The sequence below is a fragment of the Sorghum bicolor genome, chromosome 8 (assembly GCF_000003195.3).
Source record: "Sorghum bicolor cultivar BTx623 chromosome 8, Sorghum_bicolor_NCBIv3, whole genome shotgun sequence".
Classification (NCBI taxonomy): domain Eukaryota; kingdom Viridiplantae; phylum Streptophyta; class Magnoliopsida; order Poales; family Poaceae; genus Sorghum; species Sorghum bicolor.
Genome location: NC_012877.2, coordinates 8,023,155 through 8,042,426, shown reverse-complemented (window position 1 = coordinate 8,042,426; position 19,272 = coordinate 8,023,155).

Here is a 19,272-nt window from a genome sequence, read left to right as displayed (position 1 = left end):
GGGGTGGCCGCCCAACCCTCTCAGCCAATCAGGAGCCACCTCGCGGATCCTGTCTCCACCGCCTTTGAGGAGTAATCTTGAGTGTACGTTTAAGTCGGTTTGATCCAAGGGCTATGGTGCTTCCTCGGGAGCTATAAATACAAGCCTAACCCCCCTAGAAACCCAAATTTTCAGAAGACGAATTCATTATTCTCTGAGGAATTCATAGTTAGACACCATCTTAATTAGATTTCTATAGTTCTACAGCATAGCTATATAGGAATAGATCTAGAAGGAGTCAAACCTAGCTTGTAGTCCGAATCTATCTTCGTTCTTGGTAAACTCTTATTCTTCTTTGTGATATTCATATTAGTTCTTGCTACTATGAATATGACTTTGATCTATGATTATATCAGAATGGACTTTATTCTGTTTGCTTATGTTTTTAATTATATTGTTATTATTCTACTTTGATTATATGCTTAGCGTAGTTAGATTAGAATTATATTTATGCATAGGATCGTTTAGCGCTTACTCATTAGGCCGATGGGTAAGTGGTAGATATTGTATAGGCGAGGTGCCTATACCGTATTTATCTACGATTAACCCTTATAGCCTGGAGCCCGAGGTAGATCGCGGGAGTGATAGTCCTCTTGAGTCCTTTGTAGTCCTCCTCCCGATTATAAGGATTGTAGAGCACTATTATTATAGGGAAGTGATTGTTATGTTCATGATCTTTCTTGCTAATATCACTATGCATAGATATAACCTTTTCTTACGCTGATGCTAGGTGTAATTGCACTAATCAAAGTATGCTTTGACAATATAGTTAGAATACTTAGGATTTATTCTTATAGATTGTCCTAGTCCATGCTAGTGTTATAGACTTAGAGTAATATATAAGATGATTATCATATTTATATGTGGTTATATGCTCTTATTTATCTTCTGTCTTTTATTATTCATATTTGTTATTTATCTTATGTGACACTTACCCTAGATGAGAGATAGATAAAGATATGGTTAAGATCTCCATGCCTAACACGCAGTGCTCATTGCTCATTATCCATTGTAAGTCCCTTACTAGTGGTAAAAATATAAACAACGATACCTGGAATACTCCTCGTTAAAATGCTACTTCAGTATTCTCTATGCACTTGTGGATCCTTTATTTATTTATTTATTTATTTATTTATTTATTCCCTAATAAAGCATATAGATTTAATACCAGCACTTCTACATCATGTTGGGGATGACAACCTAGCTTAAGTGATGTAAAGTAATTTTGACGCTATTGCTAGGGATAGGTTTAAAAGTCTATTTGTAGAGAAGTGTCATCAAGAATTTTTGGTGTTGTTGCCGGGGAAGATGAAAGCATCAAAGGATAATGAGCATCACTGCATCCACTCATGAATTGAGCACCATACACCCTTCTCACTCATGCAGACTTACCCTTGTCTTTTTATCTATTTTATATATCATATGCAGGGTAATGATGAGCAGGTTTGATCTCCTAGATAATTTCGTTGATAATCCAGACATTGATCAGGAAGACAAAGGCCAAGTTGAGAAGAAATCAATCAACATCATCATCATCTTAGCTTACCAATCCTCTTGAATTAGAAGATCAACCCGCTATTGAAAGTTTGACACCAAAGTTTGACGTCATGACCGACAAGTCACTTCGTGTGTTCTCAACTCCCACTTTAGCCAACATCCATACTAGACCAGCTGTGGACATTAATGGGTCATTTAAGCTCAAGCCGGCACTGATCAACATGGGTGCAAGCAAGCCAGTTATGTGGGAAGGCCCATGAAGATGCTAGTGCTCATCTCCAACACTTTCTAGAGATCTCCAACACTTTCACTATCAAGGATGTCCCCTGAGATGCTATACTTCTTTGCCTTTTCCCATTTTCACTCTTGGGAAAAGTGAAGCAGTGGTTCTATGCCAATAAGGAGAAGAATATTACGTGGGCATTATGTTCCACCAATTTTTTGGTGAAGTTCTTTGCCACTGGCAAGACCAATGCTCTTCATGGGAAGATATCAAGTTTTCAACAACAACATGATGAGACAGCCCTAGAAGCTTGAGAGTGCTTTTAAGACTACATACTCGAGTGTCCTCATCATGGGATGGAGAATTGGCTACTTATGCAGACATTCTATCATGGGCTCAACAATAGCACACATAAAACCATGGATACTGCTACTTGAGGAGCATTCTTATCAATTACCATTACTCAACCCACTGCTCTTGTGGAAAAGATGGCCTCCAATCAAGGTTGGAGTGAAGAGAGAACTCAAACACGTAAGAGAGGTGGAGGCATGCACCAGCTCAAGGAGGTAGATATGCTGTCAGCCAAGATGGACCTGCAAAAGAAAAGGCTTGTGTTGGCGCAAAAGTGGATCTGCAAACACAAAGGACTAATACCCGATTCAATGTTAAGGTGTGCCAGTCGATTTGACCTTACAACCGACAAAGGAGATAACTCGAATACTTTGGTCCCGACAATAGCGATGCGCCCGGATGCCACGGCCAAGAGGTATTCACGCGGAACTTGAGAATTCGCCGAGTTTGACTCGATGAATTCCTAAGAACTCGTAAGTAAAAAGAAAATATACGAGGTGACGAAGTCGTCGAAAAGTAGATGCTAGAATAGATGTAAAAACTTGTGTTTGATTGATTGTGTATATTTCTTACATTGCTACGGTGTCTACATTTATACCCTGTCCAAAAGAGTTACAACCAGACACGACTAGAACTCTAATTCTAAATCGAACAGAACCCGTACGTAAAACAAACTCTAATAACTATGGAAAACATTAATCTATCCATCATAGGCGATCGACACATCGTCACCATCCTATTAACAATTCCTGCGCCTTCTTCTGCCATCATCGGCAAATCATCTTCCATCGGCATCGGCAACCACCAATATCGGTCATCGGCATGAATCAATCACCCCCGGACTTGGTCACATCCTGCTGCTTTATCATCGGCATCATAACCTATTGGAATCTCTTCTGTCAATCAAGCATTACTTTTTGCGCCTGCCGATCCGTACTCCATTAATTTCTCAGGTACGCGTCCAAAAACGGTGTCAACACATGCCCCCCAATTTCAGAGTACGAAATTATTAATGCTCCAAAATTCTCTCTAATAATAACGCCCTTTCCGTAGTAATTACTCTCTGACAGCAATTAATTACCAAATCCCAACAACCTTAGCATGGATTTCTAGCATACACCTCGAATCCCTCAACTTCTCGAACTGAATCTCCCTAAATATTCACTCATCGACAACTTTTCCGTTAGAGTGGACTGCCGATGAGCCAACCAGGAGATGTTACACAGTAAAATATCTCCCAAAATTATCACCGCTTGCTGTCAAATCACCTGCACAATCCCTTGATTACCGTGCAAATAGTTACCATATCCACCTAAACACCCCCGATTTTCATGGATACGGCAAAGAGATAAGTCAGAAATGCCCCTGCTCTCTTTATCCTATAAATACTTCCTTCTTCGACACTCTTTCTCCACCTTGTCATTCAACATCCTCAAACCAATCTTCCTGGCGGCGGCGTCGTTCGAAAAGCCCAAGAACTCCAGTGAGAATCTTTCCCAGCAGTTTGTCGATCTTCTTCCTGTCCGAGAAGAAATGGCCGTCAACTTCATCGTCCCTGAGGTCAATTTTCTCCCATTCTCTCTTTCTCTTGCCGTATTTTTATCTTCTGCAAATCTATTTTCTTAGCTTTTTCATTCTTCTTCCCTTTTCTGTTCTTCCAACCTTCAAACCTTTAGGAATTGGCCGAGAAAATCGTTATTCCTACCGAGCAACCTCACCTTCAATGCCTGAAGGGTCGAGATGGCGGACTAGAGGGGTGGTGAATAGTCCTTTCTAAAAGCTATCGCACCGGCTAACCGAAACAAATACAGAATTAAAACTATCGGCCTAGCCAAGACTACACCCCTCTATCTAAGTTCTCTAGCACCTTGTAAAAGATCCTAAACAAGAAAACAAGGTGCTACCTTAGCAAGAGCTCACCTAACCAATTCTAGAAGCAAGGTCACACAAACCTATGCAGCTAGTACTTTGCAAACCAAGGGAGCTCCTACACAAACTAGTGAGGCAAAGCGCACAAAGCCTAAGCTCACTAGCAAGCTCAATAACAAGGCAACTAATGCCAAATTACAGAGCGCAACTTACTTAGCTACACAAACTAAGCAATGTGACTAACAAGGTTACACAAACCTTAGCCACGCAAGGGGAACTACTTCTAGCTACAAAAGCAAGAAGGTAACTATCAAGCTACACAAGCTTAACTAATTACAAAAGCAACTACACAAGCACAAGTATATAAAGAATGTAAATACAAGCTCGTGTATAGCGAATGCAAACCACCGAGAAGAGTAGACAATGTTGACACGGTGATTTTTACCGAGGTTCACTTGGTTGCCACCAAGCTACGTCCTTGTTGTGGAGATACACCCACTTGATGGATCACGAGCTAATTAGCATTCCAAAGCCAAACCCTCAGCGGGTGCCGCACATCCACTCTCAAGATGGGGATCCTCCAAGCCACAAGCAATCCACTAGAGTTGCTCTTCGCGATCCCCGCGGGGTGAGCACCGTACCCCTCACAATCTTTTCTTCGGAGCACCGCAAAATCTCCTTGCGTGCTTCGACAGAGTCACAAGCCACCAAGCCATCTAGGAGGTGGCAACCTCGAAGACTAACAAGCACCACCAGCTTGCAACATGAACACCTAGTGCCACTCGATGCAATCTCTCAATGCAACGCACTAGAATCGCTCACTCACACAATCGGATGATCACTATCAAGCATATGTGAGTTAGAGGCTTCACTAGCACTCCCCAAGCATGGACACTAAGTCCTAAGGGTGCTCAACACCAGCCAAGGCCGGCCACCACTTCTATTTATAGCCCCAAGGGCTAAACTAGCCGTTGCCCCTTCATAGGGCAAAACACGAGGGCACCGGACGCTCACAGGGAGCCACCGGTCGCTCAACCCCCAGCGTCCGGTGCTCAGCTGACCGCCACGTGTCACTAGCCGTTTGAACTCGACCGTTGCCGCCAACGGCTACTGCGCACGTGCGCCTGCACAGCACCACCGGACGCTCTACTGCGTCACACCGGACGCGTCCGGTGCACACCGGACCCGTGCGCATAGAGCTCTGCAAACTCGCACGGTCACCGGACGCAACACTGGACGCACCCTGAGAGTCCAGTGCTCACCGGTCAGAAACTTCTTGCGCGCACTCGCTGATGTCACACACCACCGGACGCTCGAACAGTAACCGCCCAGCGTCTGGTGCCACTGTCCGGTGCGCTCTGCACACCTGAGCCACAGACTGACACCACACCGGACGCTCTGGACCAGCGTCTGGTGCTGCCACCACCCACGTCCGGTGAGTTTCCCACCGGTGCAATAGAAAATATACACTTAATTTTCTCAAAAGCGCCGAATCCGAGGAACCCACACCCGTCTCAACCCTAGGAACTCTACCTCCTTTGTAAATGTGCCAACACCACCAAGTGTACACCACAATGTGCAAGTGTGTTAGCATTTTCACAAACATTTTCCCAAAGGAGTTAGCCTCTCAAACTTGCCACGCCACTCGATCCTAATCACGTATGCAAAGTTAGATCGCTCAGGTGGCACTAGATGACCGATATGCAAACAAGTTTGCCCCTCTTGATAGTACGGCCATCTATCCTAAATCCGGTCATAAACTTCTCTACACACCTATGACCGGTGAAATGGAAAAGCCCTAGGTTATAACTTTGCCTTGTGCATTCCATTCCATCTCCTCTGATGTTGATGCAACACATGCACCAACCAATCACCAAATGATATGATCCACTTCATATCATCACGTGACCGCATTGGTTCATCAATCTTGACCTCACTTGCTCTTCACCGTCGCCTTGGTCCATCGGCGCCAAGTCTTGCTTAAGCTTCACCGTCACACGTGGTCCCTCGCTTCAAAGCCTCCGACTTGCCCTTCATTCTTGCAACCGGTCCATCAAGCCAAGCCTCATCTTGATCTTCTCCACCTTGGTCACATGACTCCATGTCATGTCTCATATGCAATGAGCTCCTTCATCATCACATAATCACCTGTGGACTAATCTCCTGTGTATCTCACATAAACACTATTAGTCCACCTAAGTTGTCACTCAATTACCAAAACCAAACAAGGACCTTTCAATGCCTCGGTCCGTTGGGAAATCCAGATCCTACCGATTTGATCAATGCAGAAACAAATAGGATCCCCTTTAGAGCTGAGAACTTTTCCTTAGATCTATGGAAAGACACCTTCCGATCCTGGCCCAGTTCGACTAAGGGATGGAAGGATTGGTTCTTGAGAGTTAGCAATTTGAACGAAGTACACTGGGGTGAACGCAAACTAGATTAGTGTATCAGGCTATCCATTGCCGATATGAATAGAAATGAATCACTATTGACAGCTGCTTCATACTTCTGGTTAGATACTCTCGATGCTTTCGGTTCATATGCACAAACGCCTTCGGTTCGATCTCTTGGCACAGCGATTCCCCAGAAACATTGCCGAAGATTATGAACTAGCTGATGATGAATCGGCAACTCGCCCGCCCATCAATTATGGCGAGGCTGCTATAGTTCTGCCCGGTACCAGCTACAACGAAAACCAAATTGGCCGATTCTTCCAAACCATATATGACGGCCTTACCAAAGAACAGCGAGCATGGATGCCTTAAGAAGATCCAGAAACTTGATTCTCACTCATCTTCCACCCCTTCAATGAGGCTCTCAATAAGGATAATGACTTAATGACGGCAATTATCACTCCGAGGGCCATCCTAGTAAACACCTTTGGCAGTGGGAAAAACTCTAGTCCCACTTATGAGTTTTACAATCCATCGGCATTAGCTCGCCAACTAGCTTTTGGCCAACTACCGATCAGACACTGTTATGCCGATGTGGTGAAGCCAAGGGAGACAATAACCAGTGGGCTTGAATGGTTACAGATAGCTCAGCTTCAGCCAAATGCCGATACGACAGACATCAATCTATCGGCATGGGTACCAGCTCTTTTTATTACTCAGATGTATAAGAAATGGTGGGAGGAGTGGAAGGAGCACCTTTTCAGCTCATCGGCTCACACATACCGCGGCATGATCGACCCCGACTACAAGGTTCCCGACAACATCGTAAGCCTTTTACCGATACTTTGATTCTTCCGCTATTTCTGATTCTATCGGTAACTTATTTGCTTTCTATTTATTTCAACAGGTCGATAACCCAGCGCCAACAATCAGCAGGAGTGGGAAGCCGATCGATCTTCTTCAATCGAGCCCGATTTCTTTGATCTGCCACCACGCACCAAGTCTGGCGGCTCTGGCGCACCGCAACGTGCGCTTCAAGAAGATGACCACCAAGAGGTCGAAAGTATCTCCATCGGTAGCTGCTGCTACTCTAGCACAGGCTTTCAAGGTAAAACTCCTTAACTTCATCTGCTTGCACTGATTTCATCCTATACTCATATCATCCTTTCAGGGTACATCGAGTGCCACGGGAACTTCATCGGTAACTTTTATCTTTCAACAAAATTTCATCAATATTCTTTTATTCTTTTACTCATGAAATCTTTGTTATTGCAACAGCAAACTAGCAAATCGGCGAAGACCAGAAGCGCCCAAACAAGTATCGATGCCCCCAGCCCAGCCAAGTGTTGACGGTTCTTAAGTATCAATTTTAATTATCAAATAAACAAGAGAAAGGACCAATATGCAACCAACACCTAGAATTAGGGTTTGATCTGACAGAATTCCACGAGTTTTGTTGTTTATCTGTTTCTATAGGGGGTTATCAGGAAATAAGGAAGAAAGGCCCACATGTCGGGATTACATAGAGATATCAACGCACCGCGCGATTTTCCACCATCTAGAAGACTCCAGAAGCCACGGGAAGAAGACGGAGGCCGAAAGGGGCCAGGCCTAGGGCGCCCGCCCTGGTGACCTGGGCGCCCGCCCCCTGTTGGATCCAGTTCAGGACTCTCTTCTCACGGGATATTCCACCGACCTATTGGATCAAGGAAAACATAGTACCACCTCGCCTATCGACCCAAAAACACATAGAAGGGGAGGACTATATAAGGAGACCCCCTGGCCCCTGGAGAAGACATGAAGAAATTATCATAGAGACTGAGGGGTGCCCTCGAAGGAAAACCTCTTCTCTAATTAATATTTCTTTTTAGGCTTAGCAACCAATGTAAGGTAGAAATAGATCTTCTAGTTTCTACTAGATTGAGAGAGATAGAGTGGAGGTGTAGATTGGAGGAAGCCCGGCCTGTCGGTGTCTACTCCAAGCTTGTACCTGCGGGATCAAGTTCTCCTAACCCGAAGCTTGCTCCTAGGATTCTTCAGTATTTCGACTTCTAAATTCTCGTAAGTTCTTGTTTTATTGTTCTTATGGTTTATGAGTTTACTTTAATCTCTTCGCGTAGAGTTTAGAGTAATCATTGCTGGCGTAAACGTGGTGTTTAGGCTGGGGTACTCATAGATATTCCCTGACTAGCTGGACCGTGGTAGTAGTGAAGAACGTGACAATTCCGAGTTACCTTTGCAGATCACATCTCGTTAGCAGGAAGGATAGGGTTTATAGGTGCGGGTTGAACATCCTTTGTGGTGTCTAGATTCCATTAGCCTCCCCATTAGAACAGTAGATCATCCTTACCAAGGTTAGAAGAAGACTACGGTTGCAGTCTTCTCTATTTATCACTCACATCGAAAGACATTCTTTGTGCCTAAAGGTTAGTAGTAATAGACCGGTTAGTCAGATGCACTCTTTCTCCTAGTGGTAAAAAAATAAATACGATACTCTGGATAATTTCCCGGGTGAAGTGCTCACCGATATCCGTGTGCTTGCGGATCAATTCCTTATTGCGTTCCCAAATATCAACACCAAGCCAAGAGAAAAGGCCCCAAGAACACCAAGTCGCAACCAAAGCGCCAGAGGATAGCACCATCTTCTCCTCCTCGTCCAGTGTCGCCAATCCATGTGGAATATCGCCTTCTTCACCAGAAGCCCAGACACAAGAAGTACCTTCTCCTCCTCGACAAGTACCCCAGCAAGAAGCACCAGCCGATGTCTCTGAACAGGTTGCCGATCCGGCCGATCTAGATACGTCATCGGCTATTCTTCCAGAACAATCAATCACCATACCTCCTCAAGGTAAAGTATCGATCATAGAATTATCGCCGATGAATTTTATTCTTGCAAATTATAACCCTCCTTGCAATTTATTAGTCCAAGTTATTCCATCGACAACTTTAGCCGATCAATGCATAGTACCGGCTGCATCTCCACACCAGAGGCATGAAATCGCTCTGAAGCAAGTAAGTTATTTGACCTCTAGCTTTTATATTATTAATACCTGATCATTGAATAACTTATCTACATTCCCCTTTTAGGAACAAGATTCTCCAGACAGCCTATTCTCCTTTGCCATCGACATTTCCAATGACGAGGGTGAAGAAGCGAGCTCTTCTCAGGCAGTAGGAATCTCATCAGTAGAGATTAAAGCTAATATAGAAGACCTGTTGGCTCTGCTGCATCAAGATACAGCCCAGTTAGTAGATGATTCTGATCCAGCCAAAGCTTTATTCAAGACTCTTCATGGTCAGATCCCAGCCGATGCAGAAGAAGTCCTATTCCAAGCTGAGCACTTAGAGAGCTGCCAGCTCCAATAGCAGAAAGCTACTCAGCGTCTTGCCGATAGAGCCACTCACACCCGGCTCACAAAGGAAGTGATGCAAGTAAAGCGCATTGCCAATGAAAAACATAAGAGCATCGGCATTCTGCAGTCTTCAGGGGATCAACTGAAGCAGAAGATTTCCGACATATCGGCAAGAAAGGAAGCCCTACTAGCTGAGCTTAAACAAGTAGAAGAGGCTCTGACCCAAGCTCAGCAAGAAGAAAGCCAGCTGCCTGAGATGCTCAAGACTCTTCAACAAGAATGAAACATCCAAGCCCGCAAAGCACTGTAGATGAAGAAGAAGCTGAAGCCAGTAGAGGGTTCTGCCGATGAGGATATCCGGAAGATAGAAGAGGCCAACCAGATCCGTCTACGCGCCATATCGACTATTCAAACTTTGCTGAATCCGTGAGCTCTTCATCGGCAATTCGTTCCATTCTGCCCTTAGAAACTTTTGATCATTCTGATCTAGCTGATAGGACTGTTATCGGCACTTTAAAACATCATGCATGATCCCAGATACATTTCATCCAGCCGATAGGAGTGTTATCGGCATTTGAACTTCTATGCATCAACCCAGATACTAGGATAATATCTCTTTAAATATTTTCCATTTATTGCTCTGGAAACTTTACACCTTCGAGAGTTTCTAAAATATAAGCATTGTCAGGAGAAGACTGATTTATCCGATAAGGACCCTCCTAATTAGGAGACCATTTTCCAAATTTTGAACTTTTAGTCCCGATCGGCAGAATTAACTTTCATACCAAATCTTCATCGGCAAACTCTTTAGTCTTCACCTTTTTATCATACCATTTAGCAACTCTCTTTTTTGTTTTCTTCTATGCTAATTAAAGCCCTCAACCGATGTTCTGCCAAATCATCCAACTCATCTTTCATCAAAGTTGCATAGTCATCGGCAGTCAATTGATCTTGGAAAAACATCCGCCTAGATCTAGTTTTAATCTCCCACAGTAACACCACATCGTGTCCATACACCAACTGATAGGGTGAAACTTTGGTTGACCCGTGACACGCCGTCCGATATGACCACAAAGCTTCATTTAACAATGTGTGCCATCTTCTCGGATTTTCTTCAACTTTCCGCTTAATAAGCTTAATAATCCCTTTGTTGGAAGCCTCAGCCTGTCCATTAGCTTGAGCATAGTAAGGAGAAGAATTCAACACTTTAATTCCCATACCGATTGCAAATTCATCAAATTCTCCTGATGTGAACATAGTACCCTGATCGGTAGTAATTGTCTGAGGAATGCCAAATCGGTAAACAATATGCTCTTTTACAAAATCAATCATATTGGCTGATGTTACATTCTTTAAAGGGATAGCTTCAACACATTTGGTGAAATAATCAGTGGCAACTAAGATAAACTTATGCCCCTTGCTGGATGGTGGATAAATTTGTTCGATGAGATCAATAGCCCAACCTCGAAACGGCCAAGGTTTGATAATGGGATTCATGGCCGATGCGGGTGCCCTTTAAATATTGCCAAACCTCTGACATCCTTGACACCCTTTAAAGTATTTGAAGCAATCTTCAAGTATAGTCGGCCAATAATGTCTGTTCCTCCTAATCATCCATTTCATCTTAAAAGCCGATTGATGTGCTCCACACACTCATTCATGGATCTCACCCATCAAGCTCCTAGCCTCATCATCACCCAAACACTTGAGCAAAACTTCATCTATCATTCGATAATATAACTCTTCTTCAAAGAGTACATACTTGGCAGCTTGTAACCTAACACGCCTCTCAACCTTCTTGGATGGATCTTTTAAATAGTCAATAATTTCCTTTCTCCAATCATCAGCACTGATTGCCGATAATACGCTCAAGATGGGTTGATATCCCGAAGCATGCTGAGCCAATCGGTTAGCTTCTTCATTATGCAACCGAGGAATATGCTCTAACCGGACATCCTTGAATTCCTTTAACAGTTGTACGCATCTTTCATAGTAGGCTATTAAAACCTCGCTTCGGCACTCATAATTCCCGACCAACTGATTTATAACAAGCATAGAATCACCAAAGATTTCAACAGCAACGGCATGAACTTCCTTCAATAATTCCAACCCCTTGATCAGAGCTTGGTACTCAGCTTGATTATTTGTCGACGTGGCAACAATTGGCAAAGAAAACACATACTTCTTTCCTCGAGGAGAAATTAGTACTATGCCGATTCCTGCCCCCTGGTCACACGTGGATCCATCAAAGAAGAGCGTCCAAGGAACAATTTCCAAAGCTCCCACTACACCGCAATGCTCAGTCACAAAATCGGCCATAATCTGCCCTTTGACCGACTTAGCGGATTCATAGCGTAGATCAAATTCCGACAATGCCAAAATCCACTTGCCGATTCTACTACTCATAATCGGCATAGATAACATGTACCGGACTACATCATCTTTACAAATAACAGTGCATTCGGCCGATAGCAAGTAATGTCTTAATTTGATACAAGAAAAGTATAAACATAAACACAATTTTTCAATTGCCAAATACCTTGTCTCAGCATCCACCAGTCTTGTACTTAGATAATAAATCACACGTTCCTTCCCTTCAAATTCTTGAATTAGAGCCGAACCGATGACCATCCCATCGGTAGACAAATATAATCTGAAAGGCTTTCCTTGTTGAGGTGGAATCAGAACTAGAGGATTTGTCAAATAATTCTTGATTTCATCCAATGCTAACTATTGCTCTCTCCCCCACACAAATTCTTGATCGGCTTTTAACTTAACAAAGAACTAAAAGCATGAATCTTACCAGACAAATTAGAAATAACTCGTCTGATGAAATTTCTCTTGCCGATTAGTGATTGAAGTTCGGTCTTATTGGTGGGAGCAACTATCTTGTTAATGGCATCAATAGATCTCCTACTAATCTCAGTCCCTTTCTGATGCACCATGAAACCAAGAAATTGTCCTGCCGATACACCAAACGCACATTTATTAGGATTCATCTTTAAACCATGCTTCCTTGTGCACTCCAACACTTTTCGCAGATCGGCAAGATGCTTTGTGAAATCTCCAGACTTAACCAGCATGTCACCAATATAAATCTCCACCAACTTGCCGATAAACTCATTAAAGATAAAATTCATAGCCCTTTGATAAGTAGCACCAGCATTCTTCAAGCCAAAGGTCATGACTATCCATTCAAACAGTCCAACATGACCAGGACATCTAAATGCAGTCTTGGGAATATCCTCCTCAACCATGAATATTTGATTGTATCCTGCATTACCATCCATAAAGCTAATGATCCGATGTCCAGCTGCAGCGTCAACCAACAAATCGGCAATAGGCATTGGATAACCATCCATCGGTGTAGCCTTATTAAGGTTCCTAAAGTCAATGCAGACACGAAGTTTCCCATTCTTCTTGTAAACCGGAACAACATTCGAAATCCATTCGGCATACCGACATTGCCGAATAAATTTAGCTTCAATAGGTTTAGTTATTTCGGCCTTAATATCAGGAAGAATATTAGGATTACATTGGCGTGCTGGCTACTGATGCGGCCAAAACCCAGACTTGATAGGCAACCGATGTTCAACGATCGATCGGTCTAAACCAGGCATCTCGGTGTAATCCCAAGCAAAGCAATCTTTATATTCCTTTAACAAATCAGTTAATTGTTGCTTACACTCTGAATCTAACCTAGCACTAATAAAAGTAGGCCTTGGCCTATCACCATTACCTATATCTACCTCTATTGAATCATCGGCCGATGTAAACCCCTGACCTAGTTTTCCATCATCGGCGAACCTATCCATTAAAACTCTTCATCAGAACCGACTGCTTGGATCGGTGGAATTTCATAATCGGCAACTTTGAGAAAATCCTTCTCCCAAACTTCTCTTGAAATGCATCTGGTCCTTTCATAAGTATCTAATTCTGTCGATGCAATGACATATGATGAATCTCCTCGGACAATTTGAATCTTGTCACCTACTCACTGAACCAAACATTGGTGCACTGTAGATGGAATGCAGCAATTGGCATGAATCCAATCTCTTCCCAACAGCAAATTATAAGCACCCTTTCCACTGATGACAAAGAAAGTTGTCGGCAAAGTTTTGCTGTCGATGTTCAATTGAACGCATATTGCTCCCTTAACTAGAGACACATTCCTTCAAAATCTTTTAACATCATATCGGTTTTGGTCAAATCCTGATCCCCTTTACCAAGCTTCCGATAGATTGCATATGGCATAATGTTGGTAGCAGCTCCACCATCAATGAGTATCTTGGGCATCGGCTGCCCATCATCCCTACCTTTGACAAATAAAGCTTTAAGGTGCTGTCTCTCATCATCAGCGGGCTTTTCAAATATTGCTGTCATCGGGTCGAGCGCCAACTGAGCTATCTGATCAGGGAAGTTCGCCTCTTCATCATCACTAAAGGGTGCAAGAAATTCCATCGGCAACATAAATACCATGTTAATATCTGCTGATGGCCCTTTTCCCTTGTGATCCGCTTGCTGCCGATCTCTAGACTTAGCCAAATTTTCTTCCTTGCTCAGTTCTTCCTACCATTCCCGTTGCATCCTCCTCTTTTGTGTCCTTGTCAATATTTCTGGACATCACTGGGGAAGTTGCGGTTGCCTCATCGATTGATTACGAATCTCCCTTGATTCCACCCGATAAGTGTTAGCATCCCTGCAAAATATAAACTCATCGGGAACTCGTGCATTTGCCATCTCCTCAAGCTCCTCTTGGTTTCTTGGAAAATAACCAACACGTTCACCAAGCCTATCATGCACACTGAGCCTACCCCCCAGCCGAACGTGAACTGATGTCCTTCCTCTAATCGGCCCATCAAAACGCCGATCATTGTCTTGATATCGCCGATTTGGTCTATCATGCCGATTATAACCATTGCACTCAGGGCAGTCTCTAACATTTGGTAGCTTGATATTTTGCTCCCAACAATGGATGAAGAATGGGCAATTCCAATGATCCTTATGCCGATTCCACTCTTGTCGGCGTCTTTCCTCCTCCCGGCGACGATCTTCCTGCTGTCGACGATACCGATATTCACGCTGCTGCCATGTTTCCTGATGCCTCCTATGAGTAATTACAATGCCAAACCGAGGAGGCCTTCCTGAGCTGGTGCCTTCCTGGATCAAGCCCTTACCCTTGGCGTCATCGGCAGTGATCTGGTGCTGAGGATCCACCGATGCACTCTCTTCAGTTGCTTCCAAAGTTAAGACTTTAGTCTTTCCCTTAGCATCCAACATATTTGTGGCGAAAGGATGCTGATCAATCTTCATCGACTTTTGAGCTTTGGAGCTATCGAATTTAATCCTCCCAGACTCTATAGCCGATTGCAACTGCTGTCTAAATACCTTGCATTCATTTGTACTATGAGATGTTGCATTATGCCACTTGCAATACTTGATCTTCTTCAACTCTTCTGCCGATGGAATCACGTGGTTGGGTGACAATTTGATATGCCCCTCCTAAAGCAGAAAGTCGAATATCCTATCGGCCTTTGTGATGCCAAACGCAAACTTTTCTGGCTCTTTATGGCCAAAAGGACAAGACATCGGCTTTTTGTTCTTCACCCATTCTGTCAAATCGATGACTGGTTCTTCATCAGAATCTGAGCTTGTCGCCTCATCGACAAATGACACCTTTTTATTCCAAGCTTCCCTGGGTTCAAAAGCTTTGATATCCTGATCAGAAATCCTTTGCACCAAATGACTTAAACTTTCAAACTCATGAGACGCATACTTGTCTTTGATATGTGGCAACAATCCCTGGAAAGCCAAATGAGCTAGTTGCCGATCGTCTAGAACCAGACTATAGCACTTGTTTTTGACATCCCGTAAACTTTGTACAAAACTTTCAACCGATTCATCATTGTGTTGCCTTAATCTGACTAAATCGGTAATCTTCTTCTCATGAACTCCAGAGAAGAAGTATTTATGGAACTGCTTTTCCAGATCGGCCTAGGTAATCACTGAGTTTGGAGGCAATGAAATGAACCAAGTAAAGGCCGATCCGTACAGAGATGATGAGAATAAGAGAACTCTTAACTTATCCCTGATAGCAGCTTCCCCACACTGGATGGTGAAGCTGTTAACATGTTCCATGGTTCACGTGTCATCCTGTCTAGAGAATTTGGTGAAATCCAGCACCTTGTACCGATTTGGAAGCGGAATTAAGTCATGTGCAGGAGGATACGGTGTCCGATAAGAATAATTGTTGACTTTGGGTTTTATCCCAAACTGATCTCTCATCACCTCAGCTATCTTATCGGCCCAATAGGCATCGGCATCCTGCCGATGAGCGGGTTGTGGATCTAGCACCTGCTGATAAGCTTCCACATGTCTCTGAGGTGCACGATCTCCAAGAAACATAGCATTAGCTGCCGCCTATTGGCCACCAACCTGCTGAGCAAGATTCATCGGCTGATTGACCAATCCTTGATTGTGAAACCTAGGTTGCATTGGTCCCTGCTGAAATCCCATAGCCTGATGATTCTGCTGAGGCATTTGTGGAAAGACAAACTGCCGTGTCCATCCTTTGTTAACATTCATCAGCGTAGGTCCTACCGATGGCTGATAGTTGGGTATCATCATTGGATTGACATACCCTGTCTGCGTCGTAGACCTCTGATGCGTCGGCAGTGGATCCGCCGATGCGTTAGGCATCTGGAATGTTGGAATCTGAAAATTTCCAGTAAAAGGCCTTGCAGTAGTAGTTGTAGAATACTAGGGATTTTGAGTCATCGGCGATACCGGGGGTGCCGATGTCATAGGAGCCTTGCCTGTCACGTCAGCCACTTGAGATGTCCCAGAACTATTTGCCATAAAGTCTGGGGGCATGCCATATCCCCACCAGTTGGGAGGAACTTGACAATTTTGGATTACAGAACCTAACATTGCTGATGCCAACAGATCTATAGCAAGTTGAACTTGTCCCTCTGATGTTGCTGGATGAGTCCTCATCGGTGTAGATTGCCCATTAGTCATCCCTGATGTGCTTGGAGGAGAAGTAACTTCTGTACCCGCAACGGCTAGAGTAGCCGATGAAGCCGTAACCGATGATGATCCTGGCTGATGATAGGTCGGGCCCACATAAGATGGTGGTATCTGTCCTTCTTTGAAAGATCTAGCCACAACATTGAAAACAGTATTGGACAGCACACTGGATTGAGTTATAGCACGATTAATAGCATTGTATACCATCTCTTGTAGTTTACCAGGATTAGCTTCAAAAGTGATTTGCCGAGGCATCGGCAATGCTTCCTTTTGGATCACCTCGCCGCTCCTGTTGACACTGAAGGATTTCAAACATAGCTGCTTGTATTCCTCCATAGCTTTTGCCATAGCTTGCTTCTGCTCATCTATGAAATTGGCTTCAATTACGGGGATGATCTTATTCGTATCGAAATCAGTATTCGACATGTTGATCTTGATGATGGATATGAATCTGTCCCACTGGGCGTGCCAAAAGATGTGTTGGTGCAAAAGTGGATCTGCAAACACAAAGGGCTAATACCTGATTCAATGTTAAGGCGTGCCAACCAATTTGACCTTACAACTGACAAAGGTGATAACTCGAATACTTTGGTCTGACAACAGCGATGCGCCCGGATGCCACGGCCAAGAGGTATTCACGCGGAACCTGAGAATTCGCTGAGTTTGACTCGATGAATTCCTAAGAACTCGTAAGTGAAAAGAAAATATACGAGGTGACAAAGTCGTCGAAAAGTACATGCTAGAATAGATGTAAAAACTTGTGTTTGATTGATTGTGTATATTTCTTACATTGCTACAGGGTCTACATTTATACCCTGTCCAAAAGAGTTACAACCAGACATGACTAGGACTCTAATTCCAAATCAAACGGAACCCGTACTTAAAACAAACTCTAATAACTATGGAAAACATTAATCTATCCACCATAGGCGACCGACACATCGTCACCATCCTATTAACAATTCTTGCGCCTTCTTCTGCCATCATCGGCAAATCACCTTCCATCGGCATCGGCAACCACCAATATCGGTCATCAGTATGAATCAATCACCCCCGGACTTGGTCACATCCTGCTGCCTTATCATCGACATCATAAACTATCGGAATCTCTTCTGTCAATCAAGCATTACTTTTCCGCCTGCCGATCCGTACTCCATTAATTTCTCAGGTACGCGTCCAAAAACGGTGTCAACAGTTTGATGAAAAAACCATTGAGAAGAAGAAAGTCATGCACGTTCATGATTCAGGCATGACTTGTGAAGAGTGTGGATAAACTGGGCATAAAAGTAGCAACTGCCCAGAGCTGACGAAGGATGTGAACTACATCAACAACAATAACAACAACTACCGTCCTGAGCAGAATCAAGGCTGGAACCAGCAATAGTGGTCTAACTACCAAGGTAATTACCAAGGTAATATTTCTTATAATAATACTAATCAACCACCTTTAAGAGAGTTAGTACTTAATCAGGGCAAGTTAATGGATAGCCTATCTAAGAAGCTAGCATCTAATGATAAAACTTTAGAATCAATCAACATTAGAATGGAAAGTTTTTCTAATGCTATAAAGAATCAACTTAGCTTTAATAAGATGTTAGAATCTTAGCTACAATAGCTTTCTCCCTTTGCTGACATCAATGACCAAGGTAAGATTCCTGGACAACCGGGAGAATTAGAAACTGCAAATCTTGTAGACATTTTACTGCAGGAAGTTACTAGAGTGGGCCTCCAAGAGGATCATGGATTGACTCATCTCTACCAACCAAGAAAGGCGATCTAGGGAGGCCGGTTATACCAATCTCCATTGGAACTACAAACTTTAACGAGGTAATCTGTGACTTTGGTGCAAGCGTCAACATCATGCCTAATGTGATATATGAAAAACTATTGAATATTCCCTTATCACACACAACCATGTGTTTGTAGCTTGCAGACTAGTCACTCTGCTACCCCATGAGAATCTTGGAACTAATGAGAGGTTGCTTATCATTATGGGACGACCATTTTTGAACACTGCCGGAGCTATTATCTATGCTAGCAATGCCAAGATTACTTTCAACATTAAGGGCAACAGTGAAGCCTTTTCTTTCAAGAATAGGACATTGTCATTCCCTACTCAGAAGGAAACTGTCGATGGTAGAAACAAGAGCAACACCCAGAATAAGGCTAAGACCAAGAACAAGGGCCAACAGAAGGCCCAGAAGATAGATACAACAAGGATGGTCACTGTAATCCACAGGGAGTATGACCACCTACTCAAGTCTTTGTGTTGGCATTTCTTACATCACTTACCAAGAGTAGAGTTTAAACCCTATCCCGGCACGGCGCCAGAAATGCGAGTGGAGTAAAGACTCTATCCTTAGTCGCCAGGTTTTCATCCCCAGCGTGACACAAAAAATACACTGGTGGTAGTACATATGCAATCCTCTCTTAGAATGATGAATATAGAATAAGGTATCCGCATGCGCATAGATATAACCATTGTAGCATTTCACACGGGAAAGTTCCAGGTATC